Raw genomic sequence first — 19,358 nt, 5'->3', positions numbered from 1 at the left:
ACCACCCGCCACTTGTTTTAACAAGTAAAAAAACATAAAAACACCACCATGTTCCTTGGCCAATATCTGTATCTAGAGCTTGTTGCGGTCTTCCAGTGAAGCTCAACGCAAACTGGAAGGACAGCGTCGCTTTCTCCCTATGCGGACCCTGCAGCCTTCAGGTCTCAATATCGAGTTCATTCATTACAAGACCTGAGCACCTTCTTCCACATCCTTCTCCCAATCCCCACACAGTTAGCCTTTTCGTCACATGGGCTACTACTGCAACCTGAGAGAAAATGAGGACTGCAGATGCTGGAGAGTCAGAGTCTAGAAGTGTGGTGCTGGAAAAGCACAGCAGGTCAGGCAACATCCGAGGAGCAAGAGAGTTGATGTTTTGGGTTTAAGCCCTTCATCAGGAGTGTTGGGGGACAGTGGCTCAGAGATAAATCGAGGGCTGGGTGTGGGATTGGGGAGAAGGTGGGTGGGAAAGTCAAAGGTGGATGCAGGTGGGGGTGGTAATAGTGATAGGTTGCTGGGGAGGGTGGAGCAGATAGGTGGGAAGGAAGATTGACAGATAGGACAGGTCAACAGGGTGGTGCTGAGTTGGAGGGTTGGATCTGGGATGAGATGAGGGGAGGGGAGATTTGAAAACTAATGATGTCAATGTTGAAGCCGTGTGGTTGAAAGGTCCCAAGGCGGAAGATGAGACAGTTTTCCTCCAGGCATTGGGTGGCTTCGATTAGGCGGTGGAAGAGGCCCAGGAGGTGCATGTCCTTCGGGGAGGGGGAGTTTAAGTGGTCAGCCACAGGGCAGTGGGGTTATTTGGTGCGTGTGTCTCAGAGATGTTCCCTGAAACATCCGTGAGTTGGCATCCTGTCTACCCGATGTAAAGGTGACCACATCAAGAGCAACAGACACAGTAGATGAGGTGTTTGGATGTGCAGGAAAATCTTTGCCAGGTCTGGAAGGATCCTTTGGGACCTTGGATGGAGTTGAGGTGGGAGGGGCGGTCACAGGTTTACACCTCTTGCAGCAGCAAGGGAAGGTTCCGGGTGTAGAGGGTGGGTTGGCCGGGAGTATGTACCTAACGAAGGCAGTTCTATCCCAGACGTCACCTTCCACCCTACTAATCTCTGGATACAGCGCATTATCCGCCACCTACAATCAGACTCCACCACCAAAGGTATATTTCCCTCCCCACACCTATCTGCGTTCCACAGAGACCATTCTCTCCGTGACTCCCTCATTGGGTCCACGGCCAAACACCCCCCCATCCCACCAAGTCACCCTCTACACCCAGCACCTTCCCTTACACCGCAAGAGGTGTAAAACTTGTGCTCACAACCCTCCTTACCTCCATCCAAGGCTCCAAAGGGTCTTTTCACATCAGGCGGAGATTTTCCTGTGTATCCACCCACCTAATCTACTATGTCCGTTGCTCTCGATGTGGCCTCCTCTGCATTGGAGAGACAGGATGCCAACTTGTGGAACGTTTCAGGGAACATGCACCAAAGAACCCCACTGCCCTGTGCCTGAACAGTTCAACTCCCCCTCCCACTCCCCGAGGGACATGCAAGTCCTGGGTCTCCTCCACCACCAAATCCTAGCCACCCGACAACTGGAAGAAGAATGCCTCATCTTCTACCTTGGGACTCATTCAACCACATGGCATCAACATTGACTTCACCAGTTTCCAAATTTCTCCTTCCTCCACCTCATCCCAGATCCAACCCTCCAACTCAGCACTGCCCTCCTGACCTGTCCTACCAGTCCATCTTCCTTCCCTTCCACATTCCTGATGAAGGACTTATGCCCGAGACATTGACTTTCCTGATCCTCAAATGCTGCTTGACCTGCTCTGATTTTCCAGCGCCACACTTTTCGACTACAACTGCTACTGCAACCTACACATTGTTAGGTACTAATGTTCCCAATTAGCAGCTATTGATTCTCCCAGACTGACCATGACCTAATCTTTTGTCTGTCCAACTGCTATTCTCTCTCTGGGCTCCATCTCCACCTACTGTTTACTCCTAACACTCCAACTTCAGCGTTTTTCCCAACCTTTTCCTAACCTCAATCAGTACTGAAGAAGGGTCACTGGACCTGAAATGTTAACTCGCTTACTCTCCACGGATGCTTCTAGACACACTGAGTTTCTTCAGAAATGTATGTTTTTGTAATAATTGGTTTAGTTGGCTGCTGAGGGAACCCAAAACATTAACTAAACCAATTTCTGATTAAGCAAAGTTTTAAGAATCCTTGAAGGGCAGGCTGCTGGTCAGCTGAAATCCATCCCCTTCCCCCTATTTTTATCCCCAAAAACAGCACATTCCTGACCTATATATTCCTCTTTGTAGTCCAGGCATGCTGAATAAATTTAGTGTTTCTATCATTATTGTCATTGGGATCCATTAACATGGCACAAGACCAAAGGCCAAGCAAATTTATTCTGCTGCCAAATCAAATTGTGCTCCGACTCCAGAAAGAAACGTTACAAAATAAAGGAAGAATTTGAAAACCCAAGGATCTGCAGAGCAAAAGAATCCAAATAAAAACATTCAGGTGTGGTGTTACAATGGAAGTAGCCTTGATTTTCTGGTTGTTTCCTTTGAAGTCTAGACTAGAATGGGGGCCACACTAGGCAGTCTGCCTATCTTGAGGCAGCACTTTTGCTATTTCGACACTCCAACATTGATGACAAAAATTTGGAGAACATGTGACATTTTCTGAAACAAAATAACTATTCTACTTAATGCTGGCTGACTTTTCTGTCCCAAGCCTTTCTCCCCATTAATAGTGAAATTGTAAAAGCTGTAGTTCAGTGGGTTTCTTTTAAAAGGTAAAAGGTTCTCTTAATGTAATACTGTGTTCAACTCAAAGGAAACTAATGTAAAATTGTGCTCTGTTCTAAATTACCACATCTCAACAGTCTATCGAGTAAATCAGCAGGTTAATTTTCTCTCAAAGACTTCTGACAATATACTAATGGGTTCTCAGGAAAGCCTACATGTTAGCTTCAACTTTTCACTGCCAGGGAATCATTGAAGAAGAGAGAAAGAAGTGGTAAGGGTGAGGAGGGAAGGTGACAGGGTTTCATCAGATAACCAGGTTGTATTTGAGGTTGGAGGGTCAGGTATTGAGAGGGAATTAGCACAGGTGAATGGGGGTTAGTGTAAGTTATGGGAGTGAGAATCAACCTTATAGTTAGCCAGGATATACAGAAGTTTTAATCCTCTGACTTTTCCTCACTAACTATTAGGTGTAAGAACCATTTGAGGTTTCCGATGCTAACTTAGATGTGTAGATTTTTTCAAAGGCTTCCGAATAAATGGAAATTGCCCACTGGAAGTTAAAATTGCTGGAGCAATTACTGGGTAGTCAATGAGTTGGGACTTCCAAAAGTCCCGTCAAATGTCTTTGAGGCTATATCTGGTTCTTCAACTGTCTGGAGACCTGGATCATTGTAATGGTGCTTTGTGGCTGTGATTTATCAACTTTAAACGTGGTTATAGAGTCATATTCATAGAGATGTACAGCTCGGAAACAGACCCATTGGTCCACATCGATCGGATATCCTAAATTAAGCTAGTTCTATTTGCCAGCATTTGGCCCATATCCCTCTAAACCCTTTTTATTCATAATCAGAATGTCTTTTAAATGTTGTAAATTGTACCAGACTCCACCACTTTCACTGGTAGCTTATTCTACACATGTACCACCCTCTGCTGTGAAATAATTGCCCCTTAGGTCCCTTTTAAATCTTTCCCCTCTCACCTCAAACCCATGCCCTCTGGCACTCCAGGGAAAACAGCCCCATCCTATTCAGCCTCTCCCTATAGCTCAAACACTCCAATCATGGCAACATTCTTGTAAATCTTTTCTGAACCCTTTCAAATTTAACAATATCTTTTCTATAATAAAGAGACTGGAATCAAATACAGTATTCCAAAGGCAACCAATAATTAAATCATTCTATTATTAATTAAAATTTAATAAGGTTTTTAAGCAAAAAGGTATCACATCATAAATGCAATATGCCCACTTGAATGGAAAAATGTTCAAGATTCTTGGTGAAAAAATGTAACTTTAGAAATCAAATTTTCTCTCCAGTCCACAAGATGAGATTCTAGACACCTTACAGAGGAATTTACTGGTGAGTAATACTTTAAGAAACTTCTAAAGAAAAATCCTCATTAATATTTGAATTAGAACTTTGCTTCAGTTTAATTTATGTGGAGGCTAGGTCATTGAGTATATTTAAGACTGAGATAAATAGATTCATGATTGTAAAGGGGATCAAGGGTTACGGGGAGAAAGCTGGAGAATGGGGTTTAGAAACTTATCAGCCATCACTGAGTGGCAGAGCAGACTTGATGGGCTGAATGGCCTAATTTCTGCTCTTATGTTTTATGTCTTGTGGTCTTGGTGAGTCTTACATAGAGATTGTCCAATTATTTTCAGAGTTGGCAGAATTTTATTACATTTTAGCAGAATTTGTTGCTCATAAAGAAAGTATTAAATATTTTGAATGGGAACATTTTCCGTTTATGCCAAATGGAGGTTAATACTGCACCAGAATGAAATGGAAGGATATTGCATCTATTATGTCATTAAAAAACCCACTAAAGGTATTTTGTGTTTCCTCCAACATTCTTGTTTTGATTTGTTTTTGAGAGACCAGTGTCTTTCAGGACCTTACAGCTTTCCAGTATGTTCTACAACTAAAAAGGGCTTTTGAAGTCTCTGTTACAGTATCAGAAACAACACAGCCCAATTTGTGTACAATATCCCACAGACACCATCAAAAAATAATAACAACCTACATTTGTGTTGATTGAGGGATAAATATTGGCCAAACTACCAGACAGAACTCTTCTTCTCCTCTTCAAAACAGTGCCATGGGAATCTGTCTGAGCATAAACAAGGCTTTGGTTTAAAAATACATCAAAAATGCATAATCTCCAATAGTGCTGCAGTGGGCTAGACCCACAATCTCTGACACCAAGACAAGATACCAAAGAGCCAAGGCTGGCATGACTAATACCCCCAGGTGCCATGCAGTCAGCAGAGAATGGAAGGACGAAAGTCTGGTGGATGCCACTTCCAATAACTAATTACCAGAAGTTGCACACTGAGAATGTTAGATAGCTCTTTCTGATTTTCACCTCTACCTCGTGGTGAAATCTTCGCAGAATTTCCCTCCCTATGAAAGATTGGGATTGTGGACTCACCTGAATGGGAGTCCTAACTATGATCTACTACCTGTCCAAAACTACAGAGTGTGTACACAGCTCAGTCCATCACGCAAGCCAACCTTCCATGCATTGACTCCATCGACACCTCTTGCTGCCTCGGAAAAGCAGTTGGCATCATCAAACATCCCTTCCACCTCAGTTATACTCTCTTCCAACCTCTTCCATCAAGCAGTAGATACAAACGCTTAAACACTCATACCAACATGTTCAAGAACACCTTCTTCCCCACCATTATTAGACTTCTGATTGGACCTTTCAAATTTCAAATCTAATGTTGATCTTGCTTTCGTGCACCTTCTTTGCAGCCATAACTTTGTTTTTCTCGCTCTGTTCTATCACCCGATGATTTTTGTCTGGTATAATCTGTCTGTACTGCACGCAAAACAGATTTTTGCACTGTAGCTAGGTACACATGACAATAATAAATCAAATCAAATCAAATGATCTCCCACACGACCACTCCACAGAACAGGACCAAACTAAACAATGAACTCTATACAGGGTACAGCTTCCAACCACTCCACTCCCTTCTATATAATATACTAATTGTGTGAAAATTGCTCATTACGTATTATGTTGCATAATATTAGGGGGAAAAGCAGGGAGACAGGACACTACCTAAACTGACACAGGAACTGAAGATAACTTTATTCTACACCATATCCTAAACATCTAGCCTCCTGAGCTAACTGATCCCCTTTCCAATTATATACAGTATCATGTTTAAAGCCCAATATAATAGATATGAACATTCCTCGCAATGAATCAGGAACATATACTTTTTCCCTGTACTTAAGTAAGCTTTTGGCATCGCTATTCAACATATTGATTTGCCTCAAGTGTTGCCAAAAGAGTAAATTCTTGCCCTCGAGTGCACCTTATCCGTGAGCACACTTTGTTGGATTCTATGTAATCTGGCTAAGTTGGTTACTGTTCAGCATTCAGCATTTCTACAGCAGAGGTTCAGATTAAAATTAGTGTGTAATGACCACACTCTCTACAAAAAGATCCATTATGAGACGCACAGACTGTATTTTCTATTCATTTGAAAAGTAAATGGATGCGAGTGAAAGGTGAGAGTTCACTGGCAATTTAAGTATTTTACTCTAACAGGCTTTAGTACTTCTGCTTTAATTCAAGCGTACACAGAAGTGCGAATAATCAAACTGGATGATGCTCATCAAAAACCACAGTACCGTGATGCATTGTGCCCGGTTTAAATGGTCATTGAAGCTTAATGACAAAAGACAATTTACATTACTCCTTTTCATTTGTATTCCACAGCTTCCTTCCCAGTACTCTCGCGCTGATCTCCCCTGCCTGTGGTATTATTTCAATGCAAATGTTGTTACACTGTGTTTGTTTTCCTCCTATATCCTGTCCTTTACTGCTGAATAAAAGAAAGACACCTAAATTATCTCTTATCCCTCTGAAGCTAATTGCTACAAATCATAGGTCCAAATGAAAACTACTGATTATAATTAATTAAACAGTTTTGTTTGAAAAAATATAATTCCAGCACCGAGAACCCTGGATTAATAATATTTTAATTGCCTGCAGGAAAACAGCATTTGGAAGGAGGAAGAGACTGCTGTTACACAATTTCAGAACTGATGCATTCAATAAGCCTCAGTCTTTAACTAAATTATGTGTACAAGTGAATTACAGAATTTGCAATTCAGTAAAATTCCTTTCAGTAGAATATAATCACCAGGGGATGAATGGTTTATTGAGATACATGGGAGTGCAAATCTAAGGCTACTAATATAAGTCCTCCAGGGTGTTCATTGCACTTAATATATGCACGAGCTAATTTATTATACTGTGACTAATTTCCATTTCTTGTGCTCACAGTTGCCTTGCTAATTATTGAGATGTTTTCCTAACTTTAGTAATTATGTTCTGTGTTTGATACGAGCAGTGGAGCAAATGAGAGAGGGAGCACAGCGCAGCACTCGGAGACAGATGCACCCAGGCGAGATGAAATGCTTGTCAGGCCTATCAAACCCAGCATCCCTAATCACAGTGCACAGTGGCTTTGATCAACTGCACCAGGTTGCACTGCAAGCAGTTGGAGAAATATTTGACAAAACTGTGCATAATTAGATAGACTACCTTAATTAGGAAGACTTTCGTATTAAATAGAAACAATCATGTACGCAGCAGCCTGTGAGGGTACATTCCTCAACCCAGGGACTCTGCATCAACAAAGTCCCCCACCACCACTCCCCTGCTGTGTTGAGGCATTCTGTCACACTTTCACATGTCCAATCAGACCACCAGAGAATCCAACAGTAGGTAGCCACACCACAAATCCCCAAAGCACTGATATACCTTGGTCAAAGTAACAAAACTGCTTTCTTCCTTTCATTACAACGCAATAAGGCAGGATAATAAAAAGGGTCTGCACAGAAAATGTCAGCATGAGTATTTCTAATCAAAAAATGTCACAAGACCTTACTTACATTGTTAGCCACATTCGCATCTAAAAGCTCCTTTCCAAAGGATAGCCTTTTGTTCTTAATAACTGATGTTGTTATTTTCCAGAATTTTGATGCAATTTAACAGAGTCATACAGCATGGAAGCAGACTTTTCAGTCCAACCAGTCCATGCCAAACATAATCCCAAACTAAACTAGTCCCACCTGCCTGTTCCTGACCAATATCCCTCAAACAGTTCCTATTCATGAATTTATTAGATTACCTACAGTGTGGAAACAGGCCCAACAAGTCCACACTGACCCTCCGAAGAGCAACCCACTCAGACCCATTCCCCTACATGTACCCCTGACTAATGCACCTATCACTATGGGCAATTTAGCGTGGCCAATTCACCTAACCTGCACATCTTTGGACTGTGGGAGGAAACCGGAGCACCCGGAGGAAACCCAAGCAGACACGGTGAGAATGTGCAAACACCACACAGCCCCGAGGTGGGAATTGAACCCTGGACCCTGGTGCTGTGAGGCAGTAGTGCTAACCACTGAGCTATCATGCCACTTCTCTAAGTGCCTTTTAAAGTTGTAACTGTGCCCACGTCCGTCACTTCCTTTGGAAGTTCATTCCACTCGCAAACAATCCTCTGTGTAAAACATTTGTCCCTCATGTATTTCTTAAATCTCGCATCTTACTTTAAAACTATGCCCTCTCGTCTTGAAAAGTTAACTATATTCTAATTTATTAAAAGGTATTCATATTTTATGAGGTGTTAACATGCTACATTAATAAACAAAATACATCTAATATACCAAATAAGTCTATTCTCATAATGAAAAAAAATAGTTAACTTATATGATCATGTAGGTCTTTTAAACACAAATGTAGCTTCTCCAGGCTGTAAGCCACGACTGAACAGTATGGAGTTGAATCAGGTAGGTTCCCACAGCTGACTTTGATTCTCATTAAATCAGCCTGCCTTCTCAACCTCAACAACTATCCATTGGTTACTCAAAAGATAGATGCGGATGAGTATGATACTCCTGTTGTTGCAATCAGCTCACTTGGATAATCTCACATAGGGCACTGGTGCATCACTTTATATCCTGAACCACCTCTTCATTATCACTATACTTTCGGGAGATGAGGAAAGAAACAGTAAACACGTATTATCTAAAACTTCCTAGAATTTACTCTGCATGGAGGACCTCCGTGTTTATCACCAATTGTGCCTGACCAGCACCAATACTGACAAACTAGTCAAGACTGAAGGGACATAGCTCCTTCACTGGGTCAATGCAAGTGGTGAAGGAACCAACAAGAGGGAAAAACACAGTTGACCTTGTCCTCACCTGTTCAGATGCATCTGTCCATGAATGTATGAGTAACAGTGACTATCATACAGTGAAGTCCTTGTGAAGGTAAAGTCCCATCTTCACATTGAGGAAATTGTATTGTGTGGCACTATCGCTGTACTAAATGGGATAGACTTCAAATAGAGATAGCAGTTCAAGACTGGACATCCATGAGGTGCTTTGATCCAACACAATCCACAAACTCACTTCCTGACTTATCCCCTACTCTTCAATTACCGTCAAGCTAAGTGGCCAACCCTGGTAGAGTGCTGGAAGGCACACCAGTGGTTACATCAGATATACCTAAAAATGAAGTGTCCAACCTGGTGAAGCTATGCACCAGAGTTACTTATTTGCCAAACAACACAAGCAAAAGGCGATAGACTGGGCTAAATGATTCTGCAACCAATCTGAACTCTGTAGCCCTGCCACATACAGTTGTGAATGGTGGTGAACAATTAAACAACTCACTGGAGGAGGCTCATCAAATACCCCATCCTCAATGATTGGGGAGCCCAGCACATCAGTGCAAAAGATAAGGCTGAAGCATTTGAAACAATCTTCAGCCAGAAGTACCAAGTGGTCTTCTCTAGAAGTTAGGAGAAAGTGAGGACTGCTGTTGCTGGAGATCAGAGTCGAAAGTGTGGTGCTGGAAAACCACAGCAGATCAGGACAACGGGGTGACACGGTGGCTCAGTGGTTAGCATTGCTGCCTCACAGCGCCAGGGACCCGGGTTCGATTCCAGCCTCAGGCGACTGTCTGTGTGGAGTTTGTACATTCTCCCCGTGTCTGCGTGGGTTTCTTTCGGGTGCTCTGGTTTCCTCCCACAGCCCAAAGATGTGCAGGTTAAGTGAATTGGCTGTTCTATATTGCCCATAGTGTTAGGAGCGTTAGTTAGGGGGGAATGGGTCTGGGTCGGTTGCTCTTCGGAGGGTCGGTGTGGACTGGTTGGGCCGAAGGGCCTGTTTCCACACTGTAGGGAATCTAATCATGCAGCATCGGAGGAGCAGGAGAATCGATGTTTCAGGCATAAGCCCTTTTTCATCTGCTCCAGAGGTTCCCGGCATCATAGATGCCGGTCTTCAGCCAATTCGATTCACTTTATGTGATATCGGAATACTATGGCTAGATACTGTGGGCCCAAACAACACTCTGGAAATAGGACTGAAGCTTGTGCTCCAGAACTTGCCGCTCTCCTAGCCAAACTGTTTCAGTACAGTTACAATCCTGGCAACTACTCGACAATGTGGAAATTGCCCAGGCATCCTTTTTAACAAAAAAGAACAAATCCAGACCAGACAATAACTGTCTCATCAATTGACTCGCTTGCATAAGCAAAATAATGGAAGGGTTCATCAATAGTGCCATGAATCAGCAGTCGAAAAGTGTGGTGCTGCAAAAGCACAGCCAGTCAGGCAGCATCCGAGGAGCAAGACAGTCAACATTTTGAGCATATGCTCTTCATAAATCAGCACTTGCTTAACAGTAACTTGCTCACTAATCCTCAGTTTAGATTCTGCCAGGGTTATGCAGCTCCTGACTTTATTACAGCCTTGATTTAAACATGGGCAAAGAGTTGAATTCCAGAGGTTGGTGAGAATGATTACTCTTGCAATTGAGGCGACAATTGATTGAGTGTAGCATCAAGGAGCCCTGGCAAAACTGAAGTCAATGGGAATCACGGAAAATTCTCCACTGGTTGGGATCATATGTGACTTAAACGAAGATGGTTGTGGTTATTGGAGGTCAATTGTCTTAGCTCCAGGACATCTCTACAGGAATGCCTCAGGTAGTGTCAGAGGCCCAACCATCTTCTGTTTCTCAATGACCCTCCCTCCATCATAAGGTCAGAAGTGGGGATGTTCGCCAATGATTATATCATGTTCAACACCATTCACAACTTCTCAGATACTAAAACAGTCCAAGTTTGAACAAAATAAGAACTGGATAATATCCAGATTTGGCAAATGACAAGCAATATTCATGCCATACAAATGCCAGGCAATGATTATCTCCAAGAAGAGAGAATCTAATCATCATCCCTTGACATTCAATGGCATTGCCATTGCTTAATCCCCCATATCAACATCCGGTAGTTACCATTCATCAGAAACTGAATTGAACAAGTCATATAGTGGCTACAAAAGAAGATTAGAGGCTAGGTATCCTGCATTGTGTAACTTACCTCCGCACTCCCCAAAACCTGTCCAATGTCAACAAGGCACAAATCGGAATGCAATGGAATACTCTCCACTTGCCTGGGAAAAATGCAGTTCAAACAATGCTCAAGAACATTGGACAAAGTAGCCCATCCAGGACAAAGTAGCCCACTTGATTGGAACCCCATCTCACACCTCCAATATTCAGTCTCCCCATCACCAAAATGAAGTGTGTACCATTTACAAGATGCAGGAATTCATCAAAACTCTTTAGACAGCACCTTCCGAACACACAAATACCACCATCTAGGAGGACAAGTGCAGCAAATACGTGGGAAAATGATGGCTTAATATGATGTGGAGACAGTCAGCTGAACCAAGTCAGTCTTTGTACATCTGTATTTGCAACACAGTAAGATGAAAGCTCTCAAAGATCATCAAAATTGACTCCAATAGTTCCTCATCAGAATTTTGACTAATCAATGCCAAGCACCAGTTTGTATCTTAAACAAACGACTTAGCAATTTATTATCAGTATAGCAAGTTTAGCAGCGTAAAATTAAACAACAATTGGTCTATGCTATAAACCCAAAGCCTTTGTTTTCAGCTCTATTCACACAAAGGACAGACAAACAGATATAATACATAATTAAAAGAAAATCTGATTGGATTACTTAAGTGGTTTACATGATGCATTGTACCACAGACGATGATGGTTCTTTGGTTGATTTTCTGAAGATTTCAATCAGGGTCACTTTTACAGTTCACACAGACAAAAGCACTAATACATATAACTTAGTTTTCTATTATCTATGCTTCTAACAGCTGCTCACAGGAAGTTAAGCTAGGAGCTTTAACATTTTCATGATGTAGCATCAACAGCTAGTTTCACAGAAAATACAATCCAAAATTCAATTCAAACTCTTACCACTCCCTGACAGATTGACCATCTTCTCCAAGAGGTCCCAGTTACCATTCAACATGAGCCATCTGCTTGAGCACAAAGATTTCTCCAGACTTGCTGGAGCCAATTCCCAGGCAGCGTCATCATTACTATCCAACTCTGCCGTCTGTTTAAACATAATGCTATTCCCCACAGATGAAACATCTATAGAATCTTGATCAGGAACCAATCTGCAACTAATTTCCAGGCCCGGCCTCACCAATAAACAAAAGATTGTTTGATCTCTTTTCCTTTTAATACAAACTGTTACCCACAGTCCAAAAGTCAATCTTAAGCTCAGAGTTCCCAGTTCACAGCTCCAAATCAAAACTGCTAAAAGAGTAAAGTAAAGATAATGAAGTATCAGTGGCCTTTCTAACATGCCTCCACCCTCATAACATTAAAAAACACACTTCATGACAAGGTTACTAATACTTAAATGACGAACAAAACACAAAACTCACAGCCATTCATTGTTCTTCTCACCAGATTTTTAGTAATGATTCAACTTGCTTCGTCACATCCTTAAATTCACAGCAGTTTATATTTAGGATAAAATATAAGCAATTGCATTCTCTTTTCTTGGAAATATACCGTTTTTATGTTAAATGGTTGAAAATCTAGGCTCTATCTGAACAGCTTTGAAGTCTTATTTTCTAAATTTTCAACAAGAACCACAATTTCAAAATTTTCATGTCAAACATGAACTTCAAAGTGTTGAAGAGCTGTTAACACTGCCAATACTTCCTGGTTCATGGTGGAATAGGTTCAATGTCTTCAATAAATAAGCCATGGCTCTTCTTCATTCCAGTCTGGGTGTCCTGTAAGAAATCTGCTCCAATCCCCAAATTTATAGCATCTACTGTTAATTTAAATAGCTTGTTGGAGTTAGATACAATTATTACAGGTTCATTTGTTAAAATTGTTTTTAGCTTTTCAAAGGCTGTCTGACATTCTGGAGACCATTCCATCTTTGTTTGTTTTTGTAGCAAATTAGTTAAGGATATGGCTTCAGTAGTAAAATTAAATAAAAATTTTCAAAAAAATCTACACATTCCCAAGAACCTTATTTTCTTTCATTTTGTTTTAGATGTGGGGATATCAATTAAAGCTTTTAATTTTATTATTTGGGTGACACTTGATCTTGTAGCACAAAAGGTCCCAAGTACATCACCTTGTCTTTTGCAGTTTCACTTTTTGTTAGATTTAACACCAACCCAGTTGACAATAATTGTGTAAACATGTTTTCTAACACTTCCATATGCTCCTTCCATGTAACATTGTATACTATGATGTCATCCATGTATAACACACAATTAGGCACTTCAGTTGTGACTCTATTCATTAATGATTGAAATATGGTTGGGGTGTTCATAATCCCAAATGGCATAATCCAACAATTCATTTAATTAATCAAATAAAATTAATATATAATTGATACAATCCATTCAATGCGACAAAAATGGAAATTTCCTTACCATTAACCTTTATTGTCTGGGAAATATATTACCGTTCATTTAATGTTGCTTGATTGGTTGTCTGGTCTCTTCTGCCAATTACATAGTATTTGTTCACACGTGATAAAAAGATTTCAAATTATTTTCATATTCGTGTATGTGATGTGAGTCTTGCTGACTAGGCAGGTATTTATTGCCCATTCCTAAGTGGCCTGGAGATGGTGATGGTGAGCTACTCTCCTAAATTGCTTCAGTCCTTTATTTGTGAATTCACCCACTGTACTTTTAGAGTTTTGACCCAGTGGCAATGGAGAAACAATAGTATAATTCCAAGTAAAGATGGTATGTAGCTTGGAGGGAAAGTTGCATGTTATGGTGTTCCCAACTTACCTTTGTCCCTCTAAATGTTGGGGATCATTTAGCTAAATTGGCTAGATGACTAGAGTGTGATGGAGAATAAAACCAATAGTATGGGCTCAGTCCCTATACCGACCGTGATAGTTCATGGAGGCCAACCTCCCCAAATTACCCTACACTTGTGGAGTGATTACCCTCAAGCTACAAATAACCAGTTGTTTCTCTAATGGAGAGAGATGCCAATGGTCTCACGTGGAGCAAGAGATGGAAGGTTGGATTTGACTGGAGAGCTCCTATTTAGCCAGCACAGATGCAATGGCCTCTTTCCATACTTTGATTTTTTTCTAAGTTTCTATGATTTAGTGAACCCACAAACCGGATAGGATTCAAGCAGCTCCTAAGAGGATGAGAGAATCAGGTTTCCTATTTATCGTGGCTGGAGTTGGATTTGTTCCCAGTTTGACCCCTAACATACTGCTGCACTGTGGCAATGACGGTGTCTGCATTGCTGTAGGAACTAGGGATATCACTTAATTGCAGTGTTTACTAAACAGCTATGTTCCAGTATTTGCTTGTTCTTTATTGCATTGCAGCTGTCATTTTAATGAAGAACAAGTACTCTCCGAATATATTTAAACAGCCCAACAGATTTTGGCCTTTATGCCCTTATTTCCAAAGCATCAGGTACTCATTTTTCTTCTCAGTTGGTAATTCATGTGGTGGTGTTTTATGATGGATCCAAAAAAGCTTCTGTTTTGTTTGGAGATTGGTTCAAGCTGTTGATGCACTAGAGATATTGGCCTGAGTCGACTATTTGTAAAGTTGGTTGTGAACTTTGGCAGCCGGAGTGTGCTAACAAAGCTTGAATTCATTGTTCACAATGGAAATTATGTTGAATGTGAAGAGAGAATGAGCAAATATGATATTTACATCCATAAGACTGAAAAGAGTCTGTGTAATCCATATAATGGACACTGTGGGCATTACTTGTTCTTGGTTTCATATCAGATTGTGTTTTGACACTCAAATTTACAATTAGATAACGTATCGAGAGATACTTTCACTCCTTTTAGCTCTCTTTGTCAATTCAGAGCCTGGCTGACAAATTATCCTGCACTTTTGCATTAACTGCCCTTCCAAAACTCAATGTCTTCTACAACTGTGCTTCCCACGTCCTAACACATTTCCACCTTGTTCACTCATCATCCCTTTGCTTGCTGTCATACGCTGAGACATGGTCATATGATGCGTTGATTCTAAAATTAATATCTTTGATTTTCAGGCACTTGTGATTTCCTCCAGTTCTATAATATTCCTAGACAATGCAGTCTTCTAATTCTGCCTTCTCAAATACCTCAATTGTCATCATTCCACATGTACTATGGTGCAAAATCTTGACATTTTGTTATGTCACCCTCTCTGTTGGGGAGGTGTAAACAAAATTATTTCATTCTTTCTCTAACCTATTTTTCTAAGCAACCTTTTCAGAGATGTCAGTTCACATCTCCAAAGAAGGTGGGACTTAAGCACAGAACTCCCATTCTAGGGGTTGGGAATCTATAACTGCGCCACAAGAGGACCCCTAAACAAAGTTAGTTCAATAGCAGCAAGTGGATTTGAATAACATTTGTTCAACAATGACTGCCTGTAGTTGAGCATGAATCTCAGTACAATATATAGCAGGAAGATAGCTGAAAATGTGTTGCTGGAAAAGCGCAGCAGGTCAGGCAGCATCCAGGGAACAGGAGAATCGACGTTTCGGGCATAAGCCCTTCTTCAGGAATCAGGTTGGACAGAAGGGTCTGTTTCCCTGTTGTTTGACTATACGACTCTATAATATCACAGCCTATAATGAGAAACTAATTAAATCAAGCTGTATTTGATGCATGGGCAGACTCTGTCTGTTTTAGAGACAGGAGGGTAGGACTTTTTCAATAGTTGTATGTTGTATCACCTATGATCTTGCCAGAAGCAATACTAACAACACTCATGAAGCCAAACAGCAGCCAGGACAAAGCAGCCCACTTGTTTGATACCCTTTCACCATGTTTGGCCCATGGCTGTAATAGGATCAGGAGTTAAGTGGCTCTGGCAGAATATAAACATGAAGCAGTGTGAGTTAGTTCTCTTATTTTAGCACATATTACAGAATTCTGTATAACATGAGAATAACTATCATGGATGAAAACATCTTTAGTGTTGCGCTTAAGGGAGTTGGTTAGCACAGTTGGCTGGTTTATGATGCACACTGATGCTAATAGCATGGGTTCAATTCCTGTAGTGGGTGAAGTTACCATGAAGGTCTCACCTTCTCAATTCACCCCTTGCCTAAGGCATGGTGACTCCTTGATTAAACTCTAATGAGAGAGAGGAGCTGTGAAACAGTTCTGATGAAAAGTCAGTGAACTCAAAATGTTAACTCTGTTTTTTCTCCACAGATGCTGCCAGACCTGCTCAGTTTCTTCAGTAAATCAGGTGTTAGTTGGAATTTTTTGCACATCATTTGTGTTAAGAAATGAAAGGTTAAAGGCAATTTTTCCATCAGGTTATTTAGTTCCAGATTCAAACATGGTCATTATCGAATCATAAAGGCTTTGTTTGCACACCTTACCACTGGGATGTTCCACATGAATTATGGGCAAAATATGTTTACACAAACTTTGAGTAGTTACAATCATCCTGCCTTTAAGAATAAGGCCTTTGATTTCTCTGCAATTCCAATGATTTATAATTTCCAAGAAGTACTTTTTGTTGCCATGACCATCCAGTTTGAATACCCCAAATTCCGGGGTATGTCTGCCTTCATCCATCCATTGCCTGATCTGCTGATGTTTCTGTTCAGATGATTGTCACACTGTCACATCCTGATGCTAGTTCTGGGAACTGAGACAAGATGTTAGTTGCATTCATTAATTTTCCAAGAGCAGCTTTCTTCTTGACTTCCACCATAAGACTTGCTTTTCCAGGAAAAGCTGTAAACTTATGCCAGGTCAGTCAGTTTCAGCTGGGAGATCAAGCAAATTAACATTACGACATAGGGTTAGGGTGAGAAGGGAAAGATTTAAAAGGGACCTAAGGGGCAAGTTTTTCACGCAAAGGGTGGTGTGTGTATGGAATGAGCTGCCAGAGGATGTGGTGAAGGTCGGTACAATTACAACATTAAAAAGGCATCTGAATAGGAAGGGTTTGGAGGCATATCAGCCAAGTGCTGGCTAATTAGACTAGATTGCTTTAGGATATCTGGTTGGCATGGATGAATTGGATCAAAGGGTTTGTTTCCATGCTGTACATCTCTATGACTCTAAATATAATTTTCCTTAGAACCAGGAAAACGATAAGAGCTGTAAACATGCTGAATGTTTTCTCTATATTCTATCAGATTTTCTATTGTTCTCTGTATCTGTTACTAGTCATAAAACAGAGAAATCTGGTTTATGGTGCCCTCCTCCTTCTTCAGTCTAAACTGGGTAAATTGAAATTAATGTGTTATTTTTGCATTTCTTAGACAGCAACTTTCACAAATTCCAACCTCCTTCTCCTGAGATGAGGGTCTCTAGTAAAGGCCCAGCAATATATAAAATTATTTTCTGTTCTTTAATATTAAACAAATAAATTCAGTCATTAAACTTCCCAGAATATAATTACTCAGTAATTATAGCAAATATTACTTGAATCTGTTTTTTGGCATTTGTTGATCTGAAGTTTGCTTTTCATGTTTTTGCTTTCACACATAGCTGTTCTTTCTGCTGCCTGTTACACTCACTCAGAGCAAGTGCAACAATTCTTTACTGCAGCCATTACCAATCCATTTACTTTTTGTTCCAAGAAGGTTTGATCATTTTAAACCCTCCTACCCTCTTCCCTATCTCCAACCTTCCCTTTCATTCATTCTCCACCCCCTTTCAACTGCACGTAACCCATCACAATTCTTCCTTCTTGAGTTCTGAACAAGTTATATTCAACTCTAATTATTGACTGTCTTTCTCACTCCTCAAATGCTGCTAAATTTCCAATATTCCAATTTCAAAAGAAGAGTCTGCTTGTTCCGCTTGGAGATTGCAAGGAGATACTGAACAGTATTTGATTTGAGAGGGCAATTAACAGATTCTATCAACATGATTCTAACATTGTTCAAGTTGTCAATGCCTGTTTTATCTTCATTGACCTGCCAACATCTGAGTAGCTACACAGCTTTCATTACCAAGACTGCTTACACCAGCCACTGAATCACCACCATGCCCTTTATGACTCTCCTCCCTGTACTGAAAAGGCAGTTTTTTTTTGGCCAGATTTCCATAAAGAATGCCTCATGTGAAGAGTTTGTAAACTTGGAAGCTTCATGCTGATTGAAGCGCCCATCAGCCATGATTAAATGGTGGAGTGGACTCGATGGACCGAATGGCCTTGCTTCCACTCCTCTGTCTTATGCTCTAAATGGGGACAAGGTGTAGTGTGGGGTGGTCAAGATTTGGGAGCAGGTCAGAGACCTCACATTGGTTGGGGAGGGGGACAGTGGAGATTAGGAAGGGATTGGAAGGATGGGGTGAGGGATACACTTATCTAATCATGTGGCACAGAAGTACACAGATTGCAACAGGTAAGTGGAAGGCCACTAGATCCTGGATTCAGCGGTCCTTGTCTGGAAAACCTAACCATCTAAGTTGAACTCAAAGTGATAAATGAAAAGGAAGGAAATGTGAACTTGCCCCCTGAGGAATATTTGATCACCCATAACTGAACCCTACTCCAGTGGTCCAGCCCTCTGTTAAAACTGGAGCTGAGTGGGTTGGACTGGGATTTGAATCTTAAGCATTTTGACTTCTCATCTGACCCTAAATATTCCATGTCTTTGAGTTAAAATACTCCTGTTTCATCCACTTTAGAAACTAGATAGTTTTCCCGAGACATGGAAAGTATTATTTACAAGGTATCCTGTACAGTTAATTTTGTAAAGCTCCAAAGCACTGGGTAGCTTAGCGGCTAGCACTGCTGCCTCACAGTGCCAGGGACCCAAGTTCAATTCCGGCCTCAGGTCACTGTCTGTGTGGAGTTTGTACATTTGCCCCATGCCTGTGTGGGCTTCCTCCAGGTGCTCTGGTTTCCTCCCACTATCTAAAGATGATTGGGTGAGATGAATTTCCCATAGTGTTTGGGGATGTGTCGGTTAGGTGCATTAGTTAGGGGAATGGGTCTGGTGGGTTACTCTTCAGAGGGTCAGTATGGGCTTATTGGGCCAAAGGACCTCTTTCCACGCTGCAGGGATTCCATGATTCACTTTGCCAGTCAGTATCCTAATGTACTGACCCTTTTTGAGTTTTGTTCTTCCAACCTGTCATTTGCACACAGGGGAGTTAAATGGAACTAATTTGAAAACACAGCCAGCACAATGATCCATTGTTGTGGAGATGTA

The sequence above is a fragment of the Chiloscyllium plagiosum genome, chromosome 9 (assembly GCF_004010195.1).
Source record: "Chiloscyllium plagiosum isolate BGI_BamShark_2017 chromosome 9, ASM401019v2, whole genome shotgun sequence".
In the NCBI taxonomy this organism is placed as follows: Eukaryota; Metazoa; Chordata; class Chondrichthyes; order Orectolobiformes; family Hemiscylliidae; genus Chiloscyllium; species Chiloscyllium plagiosum.
Note: the sequence above shows the minus strand (reverse complement) of the source record.